The 22,504-nt window shown below is 44.4% G+C and overlaps 1 protein-coding gene across 6 annotated transcripts in view; it reads right to left on the bottom strand.

Annotated features, from left to right (window-relative positions):
- SLC41A2 (solute carrier family 41 member 2) overlaps positions 1-16,468 on the bottom strand; it is a 116,532-nt gene extending 100,064 nt beyond the window's left edge. For 3 of the 6 annotated variants that reach the window (XM_058673442.1, XM_058673446.1, XM_058673447.1), the window contains exon 1: positions 16,329-16,457. The gene's annotated coding sequence lies outside the window, so the exon portion shown is untranslated. Of the gene's footprint in view, positions 1-6,506; positions 6,600-14,477; positions 14,502-16,328 lie in introns of those variants that run through there. The other 3 variants (XM_058673444.1, XM_058673445.1, XM_058673443.1) reach the window with 3 other exon arrangements.
- Positions 16,469-22,504: the final 6,036 nt, after the last annotated feature.

Here is a 22,504-nt window from a genome sequence, read left to right as displayed (position 1 = left end):
GATGGGCCAAGGCCTTGGGCCCCGGCATCCACATGAGAAACCCAGAAGAAGCTCCTGGTTCTTGGCTTAAGCCTGACTCAGCTGTGGCTGTTGCAGCCATTGGGGAATGAACCAGTGCATGGTAAATCAATCAATCAATCAATCTCAGTCTCTCTCTCTCTCTCAACTCTTTCAAATAAATAAATACATGTTAAAAAAAAACCCTCAACCACAAAAAACAACCAATCCAGTTATGAAATGGGGAAAAGACGTCAACAGACTGTTTTAAAAAGGACAAATGTTCAACAAATACACAAAAAAATGCTTAATATCACTAACCATTGGGGAAGTGCAAATCAAAACCACAATGAAATATTACTTCACGCCTGTCAGAACGGCTAAAATTCAAAGCACAGACAATAACAAATGGTAGCGAGAAAGTGGATGAAGGGGATCATCTATACACTGCTTGTGGGGATGTAAATTAGGCAGCTACTATGGAAAACAGCATGGAGATATCTTCAAAAACTAGAAATAGATTCGCCAAATGATCCAATAGTTTCACTGCTGAGAAAATACATAAAACAGAGGTGTGCTGCATCAGAAATGACTGTGCCACTGTTCACAGCAGCACTGAGCACAACAGCCAAAGTTTGAAACCAACTAAGGTAACCATCAGATGAACACAAAAACAAAATGGGCTTTATACACCCAAAGGATTAATAATCAGCTAGAAAAAAAATGAAATTTTACCGTTTTCAACAACAAAAAGCCAATGGACCAACTAAAACATAATCTTGTTAAACCAATTCTACTTACCAGAAAATGTTGACAGAATAAATATGGTGTGTGTTCAAAGAACAGAGCAGATTGCAAAACAGAGCACATTTTATTTGATCGAATACTGCCAGTTAGATTTTATCTATCCCCTTTGGAAACAACCAACTAAAAAGTGGAAAATAATACAGTGATTTAATTGGGAATTCTGAATGAGTGGATAGCAATGCATCAGCAATTTCTAAATTTTGGAAGCAGACAAAGGCCATCAACACTGGTGCCACTATTTGGAACAAATAAATCAATGCAGGGGGGACAGAAAAGAAGCTAAATCAGAAAACTGAAGTTGAAAAATGAGTTTTTAAATAACAGAAAACATGTTTTTACCTTACTCTTAAATATTTTATGTATGTATCTCAAAGTCATCAGTTAAACACTCTCTTGGAAATAACAAAATTAATTTCTTGCAAACAACTTGAGAGACCATCACCCCCTTAAAACTTAGCACCAGTTCCCCTATACAAAGCCACAACAAAGTTTATTTAGAAATAGCCTTGTTATTTTGCCTTGTTTAAAAAGCCTTGCTACAAAAAAACTGATACTTTTAGTTTCCTTCACTAACAACTGAGTCACCTTTTAACTTCAGTAGCAGAGAAACATAGCTGCAACTAAAAATCAAACCTTATAATCCATTTTTTCTCATACTGCTACACTCAGTTTCTCTCTAGTACCAATTTTATACTTACTATTTTCTGGTATCAGTCCTTCTGAGTGTTCTTTAGAAGCTGACTCAGAACTTGGGAATAAAACAAACAGTATGTTTCCTTACCTTTTCCTCTTGTGATTATAGATTTGAAACAGTTATATTTAGATGCAGTAACTGCAGTCAGCAGCAGGTTCAGTGAGAGGACTTTGCTATTTGGAACTCAATGTAAAGCACACTTCCATACGTCGCCCTTCACACACCCTTAGACTCCTAAGAACTCAATTCTAAAAATATAAGCCCATTTCTGAAATCAACTTATATATCTGAGTTTCTGTGTAATTAAACTGAACGTTTTAAAGAAAAGCTTCCAGGATCTTAATGTGTAGAGGCCACTGAGTCAAAGTTTCAAGGAAAACAAATCCTCTAAAGAGGAAATGGAGCTAAATTGCCTAAGTTTAAAAGAAAAACAAAACTTTCACTTTCATGAAAAGAAAAAGCAGGTTGCCACATCAAGATTATCATTTTTACTATGCATTCTAAGACTAAGTTGCCAAATGCTCACCGTTCTCCCATTCCAAGTGTTACTTACACAATGCTACTTGGATCAAGCAGCCTTCTCTTTGCAGTTCAGCCCTGATGACGTGAGCCCTTGACTCCACGCAGCCGGCCCCGCGAGGACATGACCTTCTCTCAGGTGATGCACTATGGCAGCTCCTGCACTGAGGTCTCCCCGAGGCAGAGATAAAACATCTCCGTCCCTCACCGGGACAGCTTCACCACGACACCACCACCGGGCCAGTGAAGCCAGATCTTCCACCCTCCTCAAACCATACCTCACCTTAGTCAGTCAAGTGCACAAATTCACTAGAACAGATCATACGCTGGTTAGGTAAATCACACTTCCTGTTACTCAATTATCTTGGCATCAAACGGAAATAATGATCTAATGGTCAAGGCTAATATTTTTTCTGTTCAGGCATCAACACACACACACACACACACACACACACACACACACACACACACACACACACACATCTCTCTCAAACACAACTAAGCTATCCAAAGAACAATTTAGCTGCTATACAGGGGTCTTCACTCACAGAAATGTCCTAAGCACCCTTCTTTCATTAATGTTTATTTTTTCTTCGTATTTGACAAGCAGAAAGAAGCAAAAATCTTCACTCCATTAGTTCACTCCTCACATATTTACAACAGTCAGGTATGGGCCAGGTCAGAACCATGAGCCAGGAACTTGTTCTGGGTCTCTTATATGGATGACAGGGACCTGACCGAGTCATCCATCACATGCTGCCTCCCAGGGTGTGCGTCAGCAGAAAGGAAGAACCAAGAGCAGAAAAGAAGTTTATGGAGCAAGGGTTTATCCCAATAGTTAAGATGTCTGAGTCCCAGCCTCTTAACAGGAGGTCAGATGCACAGAGCAGGGAGCTCCCCAGAGTGGAACAGGAGGAGGTTTGTATCCTCATCCGGATCACCACCAAGGACTATCAGTATGCACACAAGGACTATATCCCAACCGTCAAGGAGATCACAGGGAACTGGAGTGCCCTTGTAGGCCAAGAACTCTGAGGTCAACCATTCCCTATTGGATCTCCCAAAAGGGATGGAAGAAGCCCAGATCCTTCTTCACAGTATCTAATGTCATCGGAACAACAGCTGGGAGCCCTGAGCAGTCCTCAGAAACAGAAGAACAGTAAACTTTCTTCGGGGCTCAGGAGAGGTGCTTTCTCTGGTCCTTACTTAGTTCCAACTTTGGCTTCCGACCTTCTCTGGCATTGACCATCAGGGTCACTCTGGAGCCCCAAAAATTAGATCAGATAGACAGAGATCAATAAGGAAAGCTTAGAACAGACAGGAAATTGTCAGCTTGGACTACCATATACCTTACTGAGTAGGGCACAAAGATCAATTACTCCTCACTAAGGTATTAAAGATTTCTCTGCACACCCCTCCTAAAATTGTTCTGCTCAATTATTTACATATGGCTTGTTAGAGTTATAAGCTTGTTTGGACTATCCCAAAATTCATGAAGTTCAGTAAAAATCATGCTTGAATTCTATAAGCTGCCAAATATAAAAATGAAAATAGACACAAGACAGCTGAATAGTAACCTATGACCATTTTTAGGTTTATAGCAACCAGCTCTGTATAAACCAAAACTGAAATGTCAATGAAGTAGTCACAGGATGTGGTTAAGAACTTGCATCTGCTAACATATTGTTCACTCCATACCATGTTAATTAACTTCTTAATGTTGTTAATTTCCATGTTTCTTCCTGTTGAAGTTGTGCAGTGGCATCTCATTGGAGGGGAGGATATCCTGCCAGCTCTACTTTCAGACCAAGGACAGTATCCCAAGGAAACTGTTGAATTTATCTGGACAATAAGATGCTGAACTCTCCGCGTGGTCCATGCCTCCTTGAAGGAATCATGACTAGTTATGATCTGTACTACTGTGACAATATGGAGGAATTCAATATGGGGGGATGGGAGGGCTTAGGGGACTCCCAGCGCCTATGAAACTGTGTCATCAAATGAAACTAAAAAAAAAAAAAAAAAGTCTGAGTCCCAAATCAGGGCGCCTGGCTTGAGGTCCTCATGCCAGTTCTGCCTCCAGCCTCCTGCCAATGCAGGCCCTAACAGCCAGTGGTGACGTTCAAGGAATGAGGTTCCTGAAGCCACAAGGAAATCTGAACAGCGTTCTGGGCTCTATCCCCGTCCGGACACAGGCTGCTTCTGGTATTCGGCGAGTCAAACAGCAAACAAAACATTTCTCTAGCTCCCTTGCTCTCCCTCCCTCCTTTCTGTGTGTGCGCGTGTGTGCATGGGCACGTGTGTTTTCCTTTCGCCTTTCAAATACATTTTGTACGAGATTTAATCTGGCTCACCGTTCTGAAGCTCACAGTCCAAGGCCAGGTGGGTCCCACTGACTGAGCTTTAGTGAGTGGCTTCTTGCTTCGTGAGAAGGCATAGGCCACCGTATGGTAAGAGACAGTGAGCACACACGTCTAGTTCCGGGAGGCCTCTCAGAACCCCACCAAGATCCAATCTAATCACTTCCTAAAAACCCCACCTCAAAACACCGTAAGTAGATTAGAATTCCACCCTCTTAATACAATTAACACAAGACTCTGAGTACTAAGCTTTTGAGCTCAGAGAAATAAATATTGGATACAGATGACTCATAGATGGGAGATTCTCTCAGTCTCTGTCATTTTGCTTTTCAAATTAAAAAAATACATCTATGTAAACAGCTCCTTCCCAGTGTCATCTCTGACTCATAGGTGAACTTCCTCCGCATTTTGTTTTCTATTTACTCAATTAAGAATTGTGCAAGTATTTTCTGGAGACTGGGAAATATAACCATATCACACACTGCCTCATTTATATGTGCCATATAAAATAGTAGACGATATCGCTTATAACTTTAGTGCCTGCTCCCATATACTTATTTTGTAACATATTATTGAATTTATGTACATGAAAATTGTCCTTAACTAGCCTATGAACTTTTTTTTTGTTTTTCTTTTTTCTTACAGATATAAAGCATTTTATTTTTTTTTTATTCATTGATTACATTGTATTATGTGATACAGTTTCGTTGGAACTGGGAATCACCCCACCCCTCCCCCTGCCCTCCCCCCATGTGGAATATTCCACCTTGTTGCATATCCACTGATCAAGTATAGCCTATGAACTTCTGATACAAGGTTCTGCATATTCTCCATGTGGTATTAAACAAAATGAAATATTCGTAAAATAATGCTGAAAGAAAAAATGAATAAAATGATGATGAACAAACGAATCTTAAATCCCCTTAAGAACAGGGATTAAGTACAGGAGAGAAGGAGAGGTACATTCGGAAAAGGTGAATGGCAACCAGGCAACAAACAGAAGGAAACGGACACAAGATTTACACGACAGTGCTGCAAAATGATAACCAGGGGAGCCATATCCTGACTAAAGGAATTCTGACTTGATTTTCTGTATTAGGCCACTTGTTTGTTTAATTTTCATGGCAGAGAGACAAAGAGAGAAAGACACCTTCCATCTGCAGGTTTACTCCTCAGACACCTGTAAGAGCCAGAACTGGGCCAGGCTGAAGCTAGGAGCCAGGAGCCCAAGGCAGGTCTCCCACATGGATGGCTCGAGCCACACCTGCTATTTCCCAGAGTGCAGAATTGCAGAAAGTTAGAATTGAAGGAGAAGCCAGGGCTCAAACCCAGGCACAGTAAAAATGAATGTAGGCATCCCAAGTAACATCTCAACAGCTGTGTCAAATGCTTGCCGCCTAAGTACTGTAAATACAGAAAGACACTCTGTTCGAACTAAGCTGTATGTGAAACACAGAACATTTTTGTAAAAGCAAAGCACTACCAGTTGAAGTAGCCTGGTTCCCATCCATCCAGTCTCCATCTTACACAACTTGACAAGACAATCCTCTCCTCAGCCTAAAATACAGTGGGTAAGGAAAGATCTGGAAGAATTGATACCAAAGTACCTAACATATTTACTTCAGAAGAAGTGAGTTTACCTAGATTAAAGAATTCTATGCTCAATTTTTAAAATACTGCAGGTTTTTCTATTATATTTATATTATTTCAAGTACTCTCTACCTTAAAAAGTTAAAGTTACCCTATTTAGGAGAAAAAAAACTGGTCTAAAAATACGTTTAGTGGCCAAATTTCTTCAACATGGACTGTTATGTTTTAATGAATCTCTTCCCTACAGCAAGACATTTCTTTAATTGAGTTACAGTGCAAAGAAAATGAACAATTTTATGCATAGAAGTTTCTCATAGTCACAATTATTTCCTTAGGATAAATGTACACATGTTTGAATTTATGATGCACTGCTTAAAATAGAACTGCAGAATACAAAAACATAAAGTTCAATAAATATGTTTGAAAAATCATCCTGTAACAGCAAAACTTGTAGCAGTCTACCTTACAGAATGAGCAAAGTTCTATCTTTCAAAAAAACATACTAAGATAAATTTAAATCAGAATTGAAATATTTCTACCTTTCATGAATCTTTCATAACTTTGCTTGCCACTGATCAGAACCATACTCTGAAAGAATCTTTCCTTCATGGCTGGGTTTCACAATTTACTTCTGTGAAGTCATACAACCGTGACAGCACAATCATTCTTTGGAAACAAACTGACGTCATCAAATTCTTATTTGTTAAGTTCTTTGGGGGTATTTGGATGTTCTATGTTTGCTTGTTGTAAGCAAGATCTATTTTCTGTTGACTCTCCAATTAGCTCATATGATTGATACACCTTAATCTGATTTATTCTCTGCCATCTTCTCGAAACCGCCTTTGGTGAGTGCTCCGAGAATGCCTATTTAGCAGGTTCAAGCCACATATAAGTGGTGTCTGGATTTCTCATTGTGAACAACTTTTGTCACTGCCCAGTATGTCTTAGCAGAAGAAACACAAACACCAATAATGTATGCTCTTTCTCGTACCTTTGTACTGTTTCACTATATACTGACCTTTCTGTTGAATTACCTTTTCAGTATGTGAACATGGTTCTACCACTAACATATTTCAACTGAGTAAGCATTCTAATAAATCATTTTTCTTTACCAAAGCCAAGTAATCCTAAATACAGCAAAGCCATTTTCACTAGTAATTTTTCCCCATAAATAAATTTTATTGGACGAGTACACTATTTTACTGAACACAACAGCAAATCAGTAAACACACTTATTACACAAAGAAATAAGAGTCACTCAGAAAAACAAAGTAGCCTGTTAAATGAAGTTCCCAGGGGTGGGAGAGGTGGAAGCATTAAGGACACTAAGCAGGTAATCTTTAAATTTTAGTGTGTATTTGCAAAATACAACTTAAATAGGACAAAACTGGTAAGGCTGAAACCCAATGGGTCTGGCCAGAGTATTCCTTTATGGAACAAGGGCTGTGGAACGAGTTCCAGAATCGAGCGTCTGCTGGGCAGCCCAATCCGCTGACCCCGGGGGAGGTGGTACAGCCTTCTGCTCACATGACACAAACAGCTCATACCGCTCTGATGCATCACCACAGAGAAAATTTCAAGGTCTCTTATTTATGCAGCAATATAGCCATTGTAAACAAAGACCCTAAACTGCACGCTACAAGCAACCCAAAAGACACAGCTGGTAAAGGCCAACTTTTTCCAATGAATAACAAACTGACGGGCTGCTGCCACTCACTGACTCCAGGTCCCGCTGTGAAACATTAAAGATACATGCTGACTCTTTACTGTGTACCAGGCATGACATGCTGACCGCCAGAAATCCAATATGGAAAGACAAAACAGTAAGTCTGTCCTCACAGACCTTTTGGTCTTAAAGCACAAGGCTTTTCGGCAAACAAGAAATTTTTTATTAAATGGGAGATGCTAATAACAAAACAGTAGCAGATTCTTCAGAAGAAAGACTGGAAGCAGGTTTTGAAATACCAGCAACACTGGGCCAAGAAATTTGAACTTTAGGCCACTGCGCCAGGCCCATTATGTTTGAGTTAAGGTTTGTCTCCCAAAGTGATGATTAGAAAAAAAGAATCTAAGCACGTTCTGATTAAAACTTTTCAATGGGGCCAGCATGATGGCTCAATTGGTTAATCTTCCACCTGCAAGTGTCATCATTCCATATGGACACCGGTTTGTGTCCCAGCTGCTCTATCTCCCTTCCAGCTCTCTGCTTATGGCCTGGGAAAGCAGTAGAGGCAGCACACGACCTTGGAACCCTGCACCCACCTAGGAGACCCAGAAGAGGCTCCTAGCTCCCAGCTTCAGATCGACGCAGCTCTAGCTGTTGCAATCATTTGGGGAGAGAACCAGCAGATGGAAGATTTTTCTGTCTCTTCTCCTCTCTGTAAATCTGCCTTTCCAACAAAAACAAATAAATTTTCTTTAAAAAAAAATTTGTGATATCCTCTAAGAAAAATACAAGTTCTTAACATTAATTAAATCTGCCTAAATATCTCCACTTGCCCACACAATACAAGTTTTACATGACAGACTTTGTATGAGATTATTTTTAAAAAAAAAAAAAAACATGTTAGTCACAACCTACTAAACTGATTTTACAATTTACTAGCTGGTTCCTGAAATTAGAAAAACATCATTTTTGTGGACACTCTTGCACTTCTTGGTCTTTGTAGACGTTCTTCTGGTTCAAACACTCTTTCTCCCTCTCATTCTCCCTATTCTACACAAGATCTCAGCTCTTAGACATTACTTCCCTGGCCCTCTTCAATTCGTTCCTCTTAACCCCTCCACACCTTTCAATACTTAACAGACTTCAGATGCTGTACCGACACAGATGCTGTCTTCAGATGCTGTACTGACTTCAGATGCTGTCTTTCTAGGCTGTAAATGACATCAGCTCAAGGCCTCAGTCTTGTCGCCACTGAATCCCCACAGGTAGCAGCCCAGTGTTTGTTACTCATTAGACACTCGATAAATATTTGAGGAGTAAAATGAAATCAGGAAATGGATTCACATAATCTGCGTTCTTAGTCACACAGCAAAATGACACCCTTTGAAAAGTTTTCAAGAAGTTATTTCCTAGGAAAATATACTGTCCTTTTTCTTTTTAATAAATGGTGACTGACGTTCCTAGGCTAGCCTATAAAATGCTGTTACCCACACACACATAACAGAGCGCAGCTGGCAGCTTTCTTCTCTCTGACTTTCGCTCCTCTGAACACAAGAAATCAGGATTAAAGGGACATTTCTTTTCCACCCTTCCTCTCCACCCCCACCAGCTCTCACTATCTCTGGAGGACTTTCTGGCCTTTCAGAGGAGAAAGTCAACTTATCACCTCCAGCTCCTGAGGCCAGGGCCTGAAGGCAGGCCTTTGCTTCCTGCCAAGGAGACTGTGGGTTTTTGCCTTTCTTATTCATCTGCACAGGTGCATTAAGCAGGAACAGAGGAAGCAGGAGTCTAAACTGAGCTGCTCTATCTAGCTTTACTAGAAATAAAATGCTAACTACTGTCTTAATAAATTTTGGGGGGTGTGAAATAAGCCAGTCCCCAGAATACAAATATCAGATTTTCCCTGATTTGTGATAACTAATTTACAGAGTACCAAAAACAAAACAAAACAAAACAAAACAAAACAAAAAAGCAATGTAAATGAATAAATAGATACTTAGAGATCTGGTTATTGTTGATATCCTCTTGAGGAACAGTGGTTTTTCTACTTATTACTCAGTGAATTTGTGTATTTAGTGGAGGGTTAAGCCTGTGAAGATAAAGTTCACACTATGTCATTTTAACAATTTTTTTAAAAATAAGGAGAGAGAGCAGGTATGAGGATAGGGCATATCATTATGCCCTTAAAATTGTATTTATGAAATACATGAAGGTTGTTTCCTTTTTATAAGTAAAAAAAAAATTCTAAATACTCATTAATTTGCAGGGCAGAACCATCAGGCAATGGGAGAGGGAATGGCTGGTGGAGAAAAAGAGATCTGTCCACTGGCTCATGACCCCAACTGACCACAACAGGCCAGGGCCAGGCCAAAGCCAGGAATCTAGAATTCCACCTGGGAGGCTGGCAGGAAGCCAAGCACTTGGGCCATCTTACAGTGCCTTCCCAGGCTCGGGAGGACTTGAACTGGCCCTCTGACAAAGGACACTAGCATCACAAGTGCGCGCTGACCCCTCTGCACAATATTGGACCCTTAACACCATTTGAATCATCCTTGGACTTCTTGAATCTCATCTGAGTTTGACTACACATCTGAAAAGAGGGGTCTGAGGAACACACTGAAAAGCTTTAGCTGCTTGATTTCTGGGTCCCAGGAGAAGAGTCAGGAGGCAGAAAGTTACTGGAACAAAACGGAGGAGGAACTCAATGAAGATGCATCCTTCCACTTTTCCTAGGTAGGCACTCATCCTACCACTCAAGTCAAAATCCCCATTGCCTTCACGTAGCTGAGCAGAGAAAAAGCAATTTGATTAAATCTACTCATAAAGATTGACAGTTGTACTCATTCTTTCCACACATTTCCATATTATTAACTTGCATGTACATTTTAAGTTTAATAAATCAAACCACAGTAACTGCAGAGATTAGAGGTCGCTAGAAGCCTGCCACAAAGGAAACCAGTTGGCCTGGCCCATCATCTCCCTGAGATCATGCTCCCAAAAGTGCTGTCAACCTTGACTGCCAGCTACTTCCAGTCTTTATCAAACAGCGTCACTAGGAATTTCAGGGAGTACAGAGAGACAACTTGAGAAGTTACACACAGCTATAAAGTATGTGTACCTGCATTAAGTCATTTGACAATCAACATTAGGCTGTACAGCCTATATTTTCAATAGGTTTTACTATTGCAAAAACAACATCAGCCTCATTGTTCTAACAAAGGCAGTGCTTTGAGGCATAAAAGGGTTCAATAATGTTTGCACTGTTCTATCATGCTTTACCTGCATTCCAAGGTACATCAAGCACTTCAGCATTTGATTATTCATTATTTCTGTTTGGAAATCTTTAATGGTATGTTCTACATAAAGTTTGGTAGTATACTTTAAAACAAATCACAGAGAAGGAGAGACAGAGAAAAAGGATCTTCCATCCACTGGTTCACTTTGTAGATGGCCAGAGCTGAGCCAATCCAAAACCAGGAGCAAGGAGTTTCTTTTGGGTCTTCCACTTGGTGCAGGGATCCCCCCCCCCAGGCACCCCCAAGGACTTGCACGGTTCTCCACTGCTCTCCTAGGCCACAAGCAAGGAGCTGGATTGGAAGCAAAGCAGCAGGACTAGAAGCAGCGCCCATATGGGATGCCGGCACTGCAAGGCGGAGTACAATCTGTTGAGCCACCACACCAGTCTCAAGTAGCATACTCTTCAACAGTGACAGATTCTTTGCTTAATCAACCTTCAGTCAGGGTTTGGAACCTTCTCCTAGGCTTATCCGCTTATTTCTTTATAAAATCCACGCTTAGCAAAGAACTCTGCTAGGTCAGTTTAGCCAGAACCTTCCACCCTCATTATCTATTCAGGTTCATCCTCTACCAACATTCGGGGTGATAGCTACCATCACTCTGGTCCATCTTTCAACAGAAATGCTGTTAGGTTAGTTTAACCAGAACCCTCTTAACTGTGCTATTCCTCATTTCTTTTCACTTAGTGGCTATTAATTCCACTTGTTCAGTGCCCTGTTCTGAACTGAACCTTCTCTCACAGCAAAATCCCATTGCTGTGGTCCCCACACCTGCTATGAGGGTCCTGAGTAAAGGCTATAACAAATAGTTCACCATCCTACTTTTTCTTTAAAACAGTCAAAATTAGATCAGTGGCCAAATGAGGTTGGATTCCAGGAAGGAAGTGCTATGTCTTTTTTTAGAAAAAGATTTATTAGTTTCTATTGGAAAGGCAGAACAGATTTATGGGAAGACAGAGAGAAAGATCTTCCACCATCTGGTTCACTCCCCAAATAGCTGCAACAGCCAGAGCTAAGCTGATCCCAAGCCAGGAGCCAGGAGCTTCTTCTGGGTCTCCCAAGTGAGTGCAGGGTCCCAAGGCTTTGGGCCAACCTCTACTGCCTTCCCAGGCCACAACCAGAGAGCTGGATGAGAAGTGGAGCATCTGGGACATGAGCTGGCACCCTTACGGGATTCCAGCGCATTCAAGGTGAGGAGTTAATCATTGAGCCATCTGGTGGGCCCATGGTATGTCTTTTTAAGTGATCTTTATAATAAAAGATTTCATGCCAAATGTGTGTGCACTTGAAAATTAACCATGAAATGAGCATAACAGTATTCATTCAGCTGCAAGTGACTCTTAACTTCAGCACAGCACCAAATATTTATTTGCTATCCACATATGGCTTAATTATAATACAAACTATACAAACTTTAGAAAATAAGATTTGCTTATTTTACCTTGCTAAGAAGCATGAAACCTTAAATCAGTAATTTGTGCCTGTCATTTATCATTAGTTTGCTTAGCTAACTACCATCTACATTATTTATAATTAAAGTGATCATTGGAACTTTTCAAATGAAGCATAGAGTCCATGAAAATGCCTGCACATTCTGTGACTTTTCTCCAGACACCAGAAAGTGGAGGCAAGCATTCAGCTTAGCTGTGTCCACAACTAGTGAGCCTGGGGTTCACTGGTTCCAGGTTCCTGCTAATTTGCAGGGCAGGGGGAGGGCAGCAGGTGTTGGCTCTAGGCGTTAGGTCACCATCACTTATATAAGCCACCTGTCTCTGTCTCGCAGTGCCTGGCTTTCAGCTCCGGGCAAGCCCAATCCCAGCACAGCTTCAGCTGTGGTGGACACGTGAGGAATGAACCAACAGATAGGGATTTCTCTGTTTCTCTCTCTCTCATTCCTCCTTCTCAAATGAATAAAGATTTTTTTTTAATTACGGGGAAATGTTAACAGGTAGGAAGATGCCAAGGAATGAACAGGTAGGGTGTGCTAAAAGAGTTAAGTGCCATTAAATCAACCTTTAGTCTAGCACCTGCATAAACACTGAATTCTTCGGTATTAAGTCAGTTGATTTGTTCTAGTCAATGTCAGTCTCCAAAACTTAGGGGTTTTTTTTCCTACAAATAAATAGTTCAACAACAACAAAAAGTCAAATAACCCAATTTAAATAGCGGCAAAGGAGCTGAACAAGCACTTCTCCAGAAAAGACGACAGAAACGGCCAGTAGGCACAGGAAAAGCTGCTCCACTCTCCTAGTGGGTAGGGAAATGCAAATCAAAGCCACAGAGAAAGCCCACACCCACCAGGCTGGCTATAATTAAAGATAACCAGCAGTTGGAGGGGACAGGAAGCAAGCGGCTGGAAACGGCACCCCCTGCCCGGCTGGAAGGTGAACTGGGGCAGCAGCAAAATCCCGGCAGGTGCTGAGAAGGTGACGCAAACAGCAACTCTAGGGGCAAGAGGGGCCTTCAGCACGGTCAAGGCAACACTGAACCAAACCATCATGTGAATTTTGCGAGAACGATTCGAAGTCCTTGGCTTTACCCCCCAAAACATTGCAAGCAGAAGTTCACAACCAAAATGAGTACAAGCAAACTTTATACAATGACCAAAGGGGAAAAACCATTCCCTGTTTAGGAGCAGATGAACAAAGGTGACACACACGAGCTCAGGGCTAGCAAAAAACAGACACCAACGCACCTTGGAAACATTATGAGATGTGAGAGTGGCCAAACACAAAATGGCACATATTACACGACTCCCCACACATGCAACTTCCCCAACTTGGCACGACAAAACAGATCTGGGGTTGCCAGGGGGTGGGGCTCGGGAGGAACGAAGAGTTACTACGCTGGTTAAAGGGTTTCTCTGGAAAGTCCTGAAAATGTCCTGTCTAGCGGTGACAGCTGTGAAACCTTGCACTATCCTTAAAGTCACACTTCAGAAGGGCGAGATTCGTAATACGTTTGGAGTTACTTCAGTCAAAAGAAAGAGAGGGGTTCATTTGCAAAACGCGATGACACATCTATGCAGCAGACACAGAGATGCGATACATACGCTTACGTGTCTCTGTGCCGAGTCTTACGGATTGCACATGTCTGTGTGTCATCTCTGTCTAGACCCCGGCACCCGGGGGTTGGTGCATAGGCACCCAGAGCAAGAAGCAACGCACGCGGGGACGAGGGGATCGCCGGCCCCAGGCAGGCATCTGGGGGGTGCCCGAGCTCCTCGCAGCCTCTCCATCCCAGCCCGCCATCCCACGCATCCCTCGGCCGCCGCCCGCACTCCGGCCTGGTTCGGGGGCCCGAGACCAGCCGTCCTCGGAGGGGGGTCGACGCCGCTCTCCAAGCCCTGCCCGAGGCACAAGCTCGGGGCAGGAGAGGACCTTGGGGCTCGGCCGCTGCCCGCCGGCGAGGACCGCGAGGCTCGGGCGGGCCCCTACCGCCGGCCACCCTCCTCCCGGGGAGCCCCACGAGCCAGGTTCCCGGCCGCACCTCCCTCACCAGGATGCGCCAGAAGCAACCCCGAGACCTTTCCCCCTCGGCTAGATCACCTGCCACGGAGCCGGGAGGCGTGAGGAGCGCGGACGCCGTCTCCTCAGGCTAACGCGAGACGCCCGAGGCGGGGCCGGGAGCGGCCCTCACCTCGTCTCGGGACAGCGGCGGCGGCTGCCGGCCTGCGGCTCCTTCCTGCTCGAGCGCCTCCTCGCGCCTCCTCCTGCCGCCGCGGCCCCGAGCTGACGAGCCCGGCGCTCGCCACCGCCGCCCGCCGCCCGCCTCCCGCCGCCCGCCGCCCGGCGCTCGCCTCCCGCCAGGGAGCTCCTTCCCCGCCGCCCCGCCCCCGTGCGGCCGCCCGGCGCAGGCGCTGCCGCCTGAGGGGAAAGCCAACGGCCGCTGCTGATGTGGCCCTCCGGGCCGTGACCCTGACCGCGGGGCGGCCCTTCCCGGACCCTAGGCCTCGCCCCAAGAAACGTCTTGCTGACCTTGAGGACAGGGAGTGAGTGGGTGGCTTTCAGGGAAGCCGGCCCGAGAGAGAAGGACCGTGGCCTGCCTTTACCACACTCTTCACCCCACCCCTCGGAACAGCCCAAACACACCCTTCAGGGTCCAAACCCCCCAAAATGCAGGACCTCCCAAACACACCCTTCAAGGTCCCACCCCCCCCCCCCCCCCAAATGCAGGACTCGCGGCTTCTGTTCTCAGGCTCAAGGCCACTTCTGGCTGCGTCCTTTTCTCGTAGATTGCTGGGATCCAAACTAAAGCATCTGAGACTCTGGGCAGGGTTTCCCGGCGAGCAGCGCTGAGAGTGAAGGGGAGGATGGACCAGGAGGACTGTGAAGTTCAAGGCCGCCCCATTGCCCCTCGCAAGCCGGGACAGATGGAGCTGCCTGCAGCGCGAGAATCTTCAAATATGCTCCTACTTGACTTTTACATCTAGCTGAAAGCGCGAGCCTGAGAACTCCTCTATATAACAGCTGTTTGGTGAGCACCTGTTCTGTTTGGTTTGGTGGTGGGATACACCTTGGAGGTACTCCAGTGAGCAAAAGGAAGGTGTCAGTCTCTTCATAAAATTGATGTAATTGTGGGCCCAGCACAAGAGCCTAGTGGCTGAAGTCCTCACCTTGCATGCACCAGGATCCCATATGGGCACCAGGTCGCATCCCAGCTGCTCCACTTCCCTTCCAGCTCCTTGCTTGTGGCCTGAGAAAGCAGCAGAGGAGGCCCAAGACCTTGGGACCCTGCAGCCACGTGGGAGACCTGGAAGAAGCTCCTGGCTTCTGGCTTAAGATATGCTCAGTTCTGCTGTTGTGGCCACTAGTGGAGTGACCCAGCAGATGGAAGATCTTTCTGCATCTCCTTCTCTCTAAATCTGACTTTCCAATTAAAATAAATGTGATGTAATTGAAAATCCTTTTCCACAAAACTTCCATTACACATTGTAAGTCACCACCATGATCGAGGAGCAGTTCTACAGACACCAGCAGACAGAAATCCAGTTTTGTTTCTTCTGCTTGGCAATAAAACGTGGACCTTCAGCCTTCATCTTTAGGGTGACTGTGTCTGCATCACTCTTGGCCAATAATGATTTTTTAAGTTATGCATTTTTTTTTTCATTTATTTGAAAGACAGGGAGACAGAGGTCTTTCCATCCACGGGCTCACTCTGCAAATGCCAGGAACATCCGGGACCAGTTCAGGCTGAAACCGGAAGCCCAGAACTGACAGAGACCATCTCACTTGAACCATTCCCTGCTGCCTACAGGGGACACATTAGCAGGTGCTGGATCAGAAGCCGAGATGGGACCTGATCCCAGTCATTCAAATATGGGTTGTGACTATCCCAGCTGGCATCATCACCGCTAGGCCAATTGCCTATCCCTGCAGTTAATTTTTTAAAATACCTACTCTGCTGCTTTTGATGTCCATGGAGTCAGTCATGTTCAAGTTTCCCATCACCAGTTGACACTAACCTGTTTATCTGACCTTTGGGGGAATCAGGATTAGCGAGAGAACAGCCAAACTTCCTAAGCTGGCCAGCTTCTGTTGGCATCACGACAATGTTCTTTGTGCTGTAAGCCTTACCCAGACAGGCGGCCTGGAGTAACCTAAGGATAGCCAACTAGCTATGTTCCTTTCTACCTCCCTATCCCAGTCTTACAAGAAAACTAACTTTAAACAAACGAAAAAGTTTATTTTTATTGGGAAGATGGAATTACAGGGAGAAGGAGATACAAAGAAAGATCATCCATTCACTGGTTCACTCCCCAGTGGCCACAGTGGCCAGAGCTGAGCTGATCTGAACTCGGAAACCTAAGCCAGGAACTTCTTCCAGGTCTCCCACGTGGGTGCAGGGTCCCAAGGCTTTGGGTTATCTTCTCTGCTGTCCCAGGCATAAGCAGGGAGTCGAATGGGAAGTGGAGTAGCAGGGACAAGAACCAGGACCTGTATGGGATGCCATGCTTGGAAGTGGAAGATCAGCCAGTTGAGCCATCATGCCACCCCACAAGAAAACTAGCTTGAAAATGAGCAGCCCACTTCTCATTCTTTGTCTCTGCTTTTTTTTTAAGATTTTTTTTTTTTTTTTTGCTTTTTACTTGAAGGATGAATGTACAGAATCAAGGAGAGACAGAGATCTTCTGTATGCTGATTCACTTCCCAAATGGTCACACTGGCTGAAGCTGAGCTGATCCGAAGCTGGGAGCCAAGAGCTTCTTCAGGGTTTCCCATGTGGGTACTAGGTCCCAAGCACTTGGGCCATCTTCCAGTGCTTTTCCAGGCCATAAGCAGGAACCTGGATTGGAAGTGGAGCAGCTAGGACACAAACTGGTGCCCATATGGGATGCTGGCACTTAAAGGTAGAGGATTAGCTGGTTGAGCCACCATACCAATCCCTTATCTGTGCTTCCTTCAGCCTTTTTCCATCCATAATGCCACTTTCCCCCTCTCGACTCATTGGAATACTCATTCTATTTTATGGAAGTGCTTGCCTCATTCCAGAAAAAAAAAAAGCTAATTAAGATAATTAATTTGTCATTTTGGTCCTTATATGAAAAAAAAAATTATTTTAACCACAGGTCCAGCTGGTTTTGTTCCTATTGTGCTTTGGAACTATACCATCAGAAAATTACTAAGCCTCTCTTGAAAGTTTGCCAAAAGTTCCAAGTAACAGATGTTTCTCCCCAGGGTCAGGTTGTCTTTCAAGAGCAGCATTGAGGTGTAGTAGTAAGCCACTGCCTGCACCACCAGCATCCCATATTGGCATGGCTGCTCAACTTCCTATCCAGCTCAGTGGTAGTGGATGGTGGCCCAAGTAGATGAGCTCCTCCAATCTATGTAGGAGACCTGGAGGAGGCTCCTGGCTCCTGGCTTTGGCCTGGCCCAGCACCAGCCATTGCATCCATTTGGGGAGTGAGCCAGTGGGCAGAAATCTATGTCTCTTTCTCTAACTCTTTCAAATAATGAATTATAAAATTTTATTTTATACCAGACATATATAGGAGAATCCAACCTTTCCCAATATGAAAAACTCTGCCCTCACTTTTTTTTCAGAATAGTTTTGGCTGTTCATTGGTTTCATTATTTGGCATATAGCAAGCAATCTTATTACATCCTGCATCCGCTACACATTGTAATCTGTACTTTTGAGGTATGTTTCACTTCAAATATAAGTTACATCACTGAAAATAACTCCAATTGGAATGGGGTAAAGAAATATCATTTTCTGGAAAGTCAGGTCCTGGTGTGTACAGGAAACAGTGACTACAAAGTTAATGTCTACCTGACAGCTGGCACCTTAATGGATAACAGGTGGCTGTGGAGTACACACTGTTGTAATAATCACTAGGAGAAGAAAGAAAGAAAGAAAGAAAGAAAGAAAGAAAGAAAGAAAGAAAGAAAGAAAGAAAGAAAGAAAGAAAGAAAGAAAGAAAGAAAGAAAGGAAGGAAGGAAGGAAGGAAGGAAGGAAGGAAGGAAGAAAGAAAGAGAAAGAAAGAAAGAAAGAAAGAAAGAAAGAAAGAAAGAAAGAAAGAAAGAAAGAAAGAAAGAAAGTCAGCCAGCCTGGGAGCTAATCAGTGTCTGGAACAAAGGGACTTGTTGGCTTCGGGGATAAAAAAGATCCCCATGAGGAAGTGACATTTAATCTGAGCCTCCAAGGACAAGCAAAAGTGGGCAGAGAGGGGAACGCACAGCTGTAAGACTCACAGGTTCGAGAGCCCTTGCACAGGTAAGGCCTCCACAGTGTTGCAAATGAGGTGGCCATTCTAAAAAAAGGGGGCTTGCAACCCTGGAAGACCACACGGAGGACTTTGGACTCAATCCTAAAGGCAAAAGGAAGCTACTGAAGAGTTGAACAGAGCCCATCCAGACACAGAGAGCTGATTGTAACCAGTCTAACTAGAGTGTGGAGAGTGAATCAGAGGGAATCTAAGCCCAGCTTGCACGCTGCAAAGATAAGGAGTTAATGGTGATGCGAGAAAAAGGATTAGAACTGTAAGGACTTTGGCCAACTGCGTGTGGAAGGAGAGAGAAGACAGGACCCCAAGCAGCTCCTACCTTTCTGGGCTGAGTTTATGCTGTTTCTGGACATGCAAAAGGTGGGGGAGGCTGGAAGAGATCAATTTTGAGTTGCTTTATGCATTTTGAGCTTGATGTTTCTATGAGCCATCCAAGAAAAGCTGATGCATATTTATTAGGAAAAGAAACCTAGAACTCAAAGTAGAGATTTGGGCTGAGAGAAAAGTAACAGTAAATTTTGAGAGGAAGTGTGTTGGACATCTGGTACAGTTGTTAGGATGAGGCTTCAGGTGGTCAGAGCAGTTATTAGATCATCTGGGTTCAAGCCTTGATTCTGTTCCCAATCCGAGCTCCTTCCCACACTGGAGCCTGGGCAGCAGAAGGCGACAGCTCACGTGGCTGGGTTTCTGCTACTCATGTAGCAGATCCAGCTTGGGTTCTTGGCTTCCAGCTCCAGCCATTGAAGGTGATTAAGAGTGAACTAGCAGGCCCAATGCAGCAGCCCGGTGGCTGTCGTCCTTGCTTTGCACGTGCCAGGATCCCATATGGGCCTGGGTTCTAATCCCAGCAGCTCTGCTTTCCATCCAGCTCCCTGCTTGTGGCCTGGAAAAGCAGTTGAGGACGGCCCCAGGCCTTGGGATCCTGCACCCGCGTGGGAGACCTGAAAGAGCTCCTGGCTCCCGGCTTCGGACAGGCTCAGCTCCGGCCATTGCGGCCACTTGGGGAATGAATCAGTAGATGAAAGATCTTCCTCTCTGTCTCTCCTCCTCTCTGTACATCTGACTTTCAATACTAAATAACTAAATCTTTTTTTAAAAGAGAGTGAGCTAGCAATAGGAGACATTTCTGTGTCTCTGTCTCCCTCAAAAATACAAGAAAAAAATTATTTTCAAAAAATCTTGGATAGCTCTGATGATCAAGATTTAAGAACCACTGTGTAAGGGCTAATGTTGTGGTAAAGTGGGTTAAACTGCCCACTGGTGCTGACATTCCATATAGGGCTGGTTCTTGTCCCAGCTGCTCCATTTGCAGTTCAGATCCTTACTAATGTGCCTGGGAAACCAGCAGAGGATGGCCAAAATGCTTAAGCCCCATCACATAGGTGGCCAGGATGGAGTTCTAGGCTCCTGGCTCAGTCCTGATCCAGCGCTGGCTATTGTGGCCATTTGGGGATGAACCAACAGAGGGAAGATGAGTGTGTCCCCTCCTCTATAATGCTACTTTTCAAATAAAATGTTCTTTTAAAAACTGTAGACTATTAAAAAATAGACCCACAAATCATAAATGTCCACAAAGAACAAGGATTAGAGAAAAACTGTCATTCAGAAGACCACAGCCCATGCCAGCCATCTGATGATCACTATTCAGAAGACAGAATCTAGGATGGAGAACTGCAGAACAGGGTAGGGAAGGTTTGGAGAAAAGGAGGGACTGCTCACTAGAGAAACCCAGAGAGGCCTGGGTGAGCTGAGCACCCAGGTTGGAGCAGCTTGGACATCCGGGGATGCATGCCGTAAGCACTACGGGCACGGGTTATGCTCACGGCACAGCAGAGTTGCTGCATGTCTGCCGCAAAGGAACCCGGGGCAGAATGGTAGCTGACGCGGTCGGAGGCGGCCAGGCACAGCGCGGGAGGCTAGCAGACCATGGTAGGAGCTCTGGCTCTGCCTGAGATGGAAGCCACTGAAAGGATCTGAGCAGAAGTGGTTCAGTCCAACGTAGGTTTCAGTGAGATCGCTGCGGGGGTGCACCGCAGAAGCAGGATGATACAATTGAGAGGGCTGCTGGCATTGTAGGTAGCGGCAAATTAACGCGGAGTGCACAGTGCCAGTCCCAAGGCCTTACTTTACTAAATGCCCTGTCTATGTGAACTCATCCAGTCCTCGTAACAGCTCTCTAAGGCAAGTGCATTCCTATTTGATAGAGATTCCACACTTGTGAAATTGAAATAATAAACTCTATACCACCACACTGTCTATCAGGACAGGGGTTTGAAAAGGACGTAAAGCATATTCGAGGGGGGAAAATAACTTATGCCAGAAGGCTCATTAATTAAGAGAATTTCCATGTGATGTTTGTATCCTCTCAAGCGCAGTGTTGGCTAGCCACCATTAATTGCTTTCCTCTGCAATTGTGTGGTCTGGCTACAAAGGTTCCCTAACCCTAATGTCCTTAGCATGTTCTTCTGAGAAAGCTGCTGTCGCCGTCCTAACCTGCTCACTGTGTCCCCGTTGTTCTCCAGCTGTGCCCACTAGTTCCTGCCTCCAGCCTTTGAACCTACTGTTCTCTGTGACAAGGATGCTGCATTCTCCCAGAATCCTTCCTGGACCCACACCCACAAGGTGCGCTCCCAGGTCTTTGTGCTTAGTTTTCCCAACAGTCATTGAGTAACATGACCACAGCACTTCAAAGTGCTTAGGCATAAAGGTTTACTTATCTGTCCATCTGCTGCCTCTTTGCCAAAAGGTTCTCTGTATGTCAGACTAGGACAATTGTTGCTCTAGCCGGAAGTGAATACTCAGTCACTGACCCCCAGAAATATATACATGAATGTATTTATATGTACCTTCCCTGATTCCTGGAGGCACCCTAATGCCATTTTTGTTTTCCATTCTGATTGCAGTCTTAGCAGAATCGTTTATTCTTAATATTTAACTATAATACATTATTCTGGATTCCTTAACCTAACTGGCTGGACTTTTGTTGGTTGGTTTGGTCCGGTTTTTCTGGGAAGCAGCTTCCTACAACACTGGGATGCTCACGGCTGAGATACACTCAACTGTCAGCTGGGCAGCAACTGCTCTTCTGTGGATAGAGGTGAAGGCTTAAGTTCCAAGCAACCCAAAATTTATAACTGTTCCTCTAAATGAATACACATTTACCCACAGAAAGGCTAAGTGTAAGATTGTTCATACTGCTATAGTTTTAATCCAAAATTGGGAAGATTCCACAAGCCTAATAGGGAAATGGAAAAAGTGACATGAGTAGGTTCATCAGACAGACACTACTCAGCAATAAAGTGAAACCACTTGTGCATATTCTCCACAAAATGGTGAATGTCACTGACATTATACTGAGCTCTGGTAGGAAAAAAAATGGAGATACTGCCCTCTGTGACAAATTACCACAAATCTGGTAGCTTAGCATCACATGGGTTTGTTATTTTGTAGTTTTCTATTACAGTCTTAGGGACTTAACGTGGCACCAGGGCTGCCCTCCTGGAGGCTCCAGGGACGAGCCCTGCCACAGCTCCTGGACGCTGCCATAGTTCTTGGCTGGTGGATCCTTCTTACACTTGCTTTTCCTTTTTGAAAAGGTTTATTTATTTATATTAGAAAGGCAGATCAGATGTACAGAGAGGACGAGAGACAGAGAGAAAGATCTTGCATCTGTTGCTTCACTCTCCAAATGGCTGCAACGGCCAGAGCTGCGGTGCTCAGAAGCCAGGAGCTGGGAGAGCAAAGACAAACAAGAAGCAGAAAGAAGAGAAGGAACAATAAGTGAGTGCCTTTAGATGGAAGGAGATCAGCTAGAAAGAAGGTGGAGGGAGCTCTGGTGTTGGAAATAG

This window comes from Ochotona princeps, chromosome 15 (assembly GCF_030435755.1).
Source record: "Ochotona princeps isolate mOchPri1 chromosome 15, mOchPri1.hap1, whole genome shotgun sequence".
NCBI lineage: Eukaryota > Metazoa > Chordata > Mammalia > Lagomorpha > Ochotonidae > Ochotona > Ochotona princeps.
The sequence above is the reverse complement of the archived record's forward strand: the minus strand, read 5'-3'. Positions and strand labels throughout refer to the sequence as shown.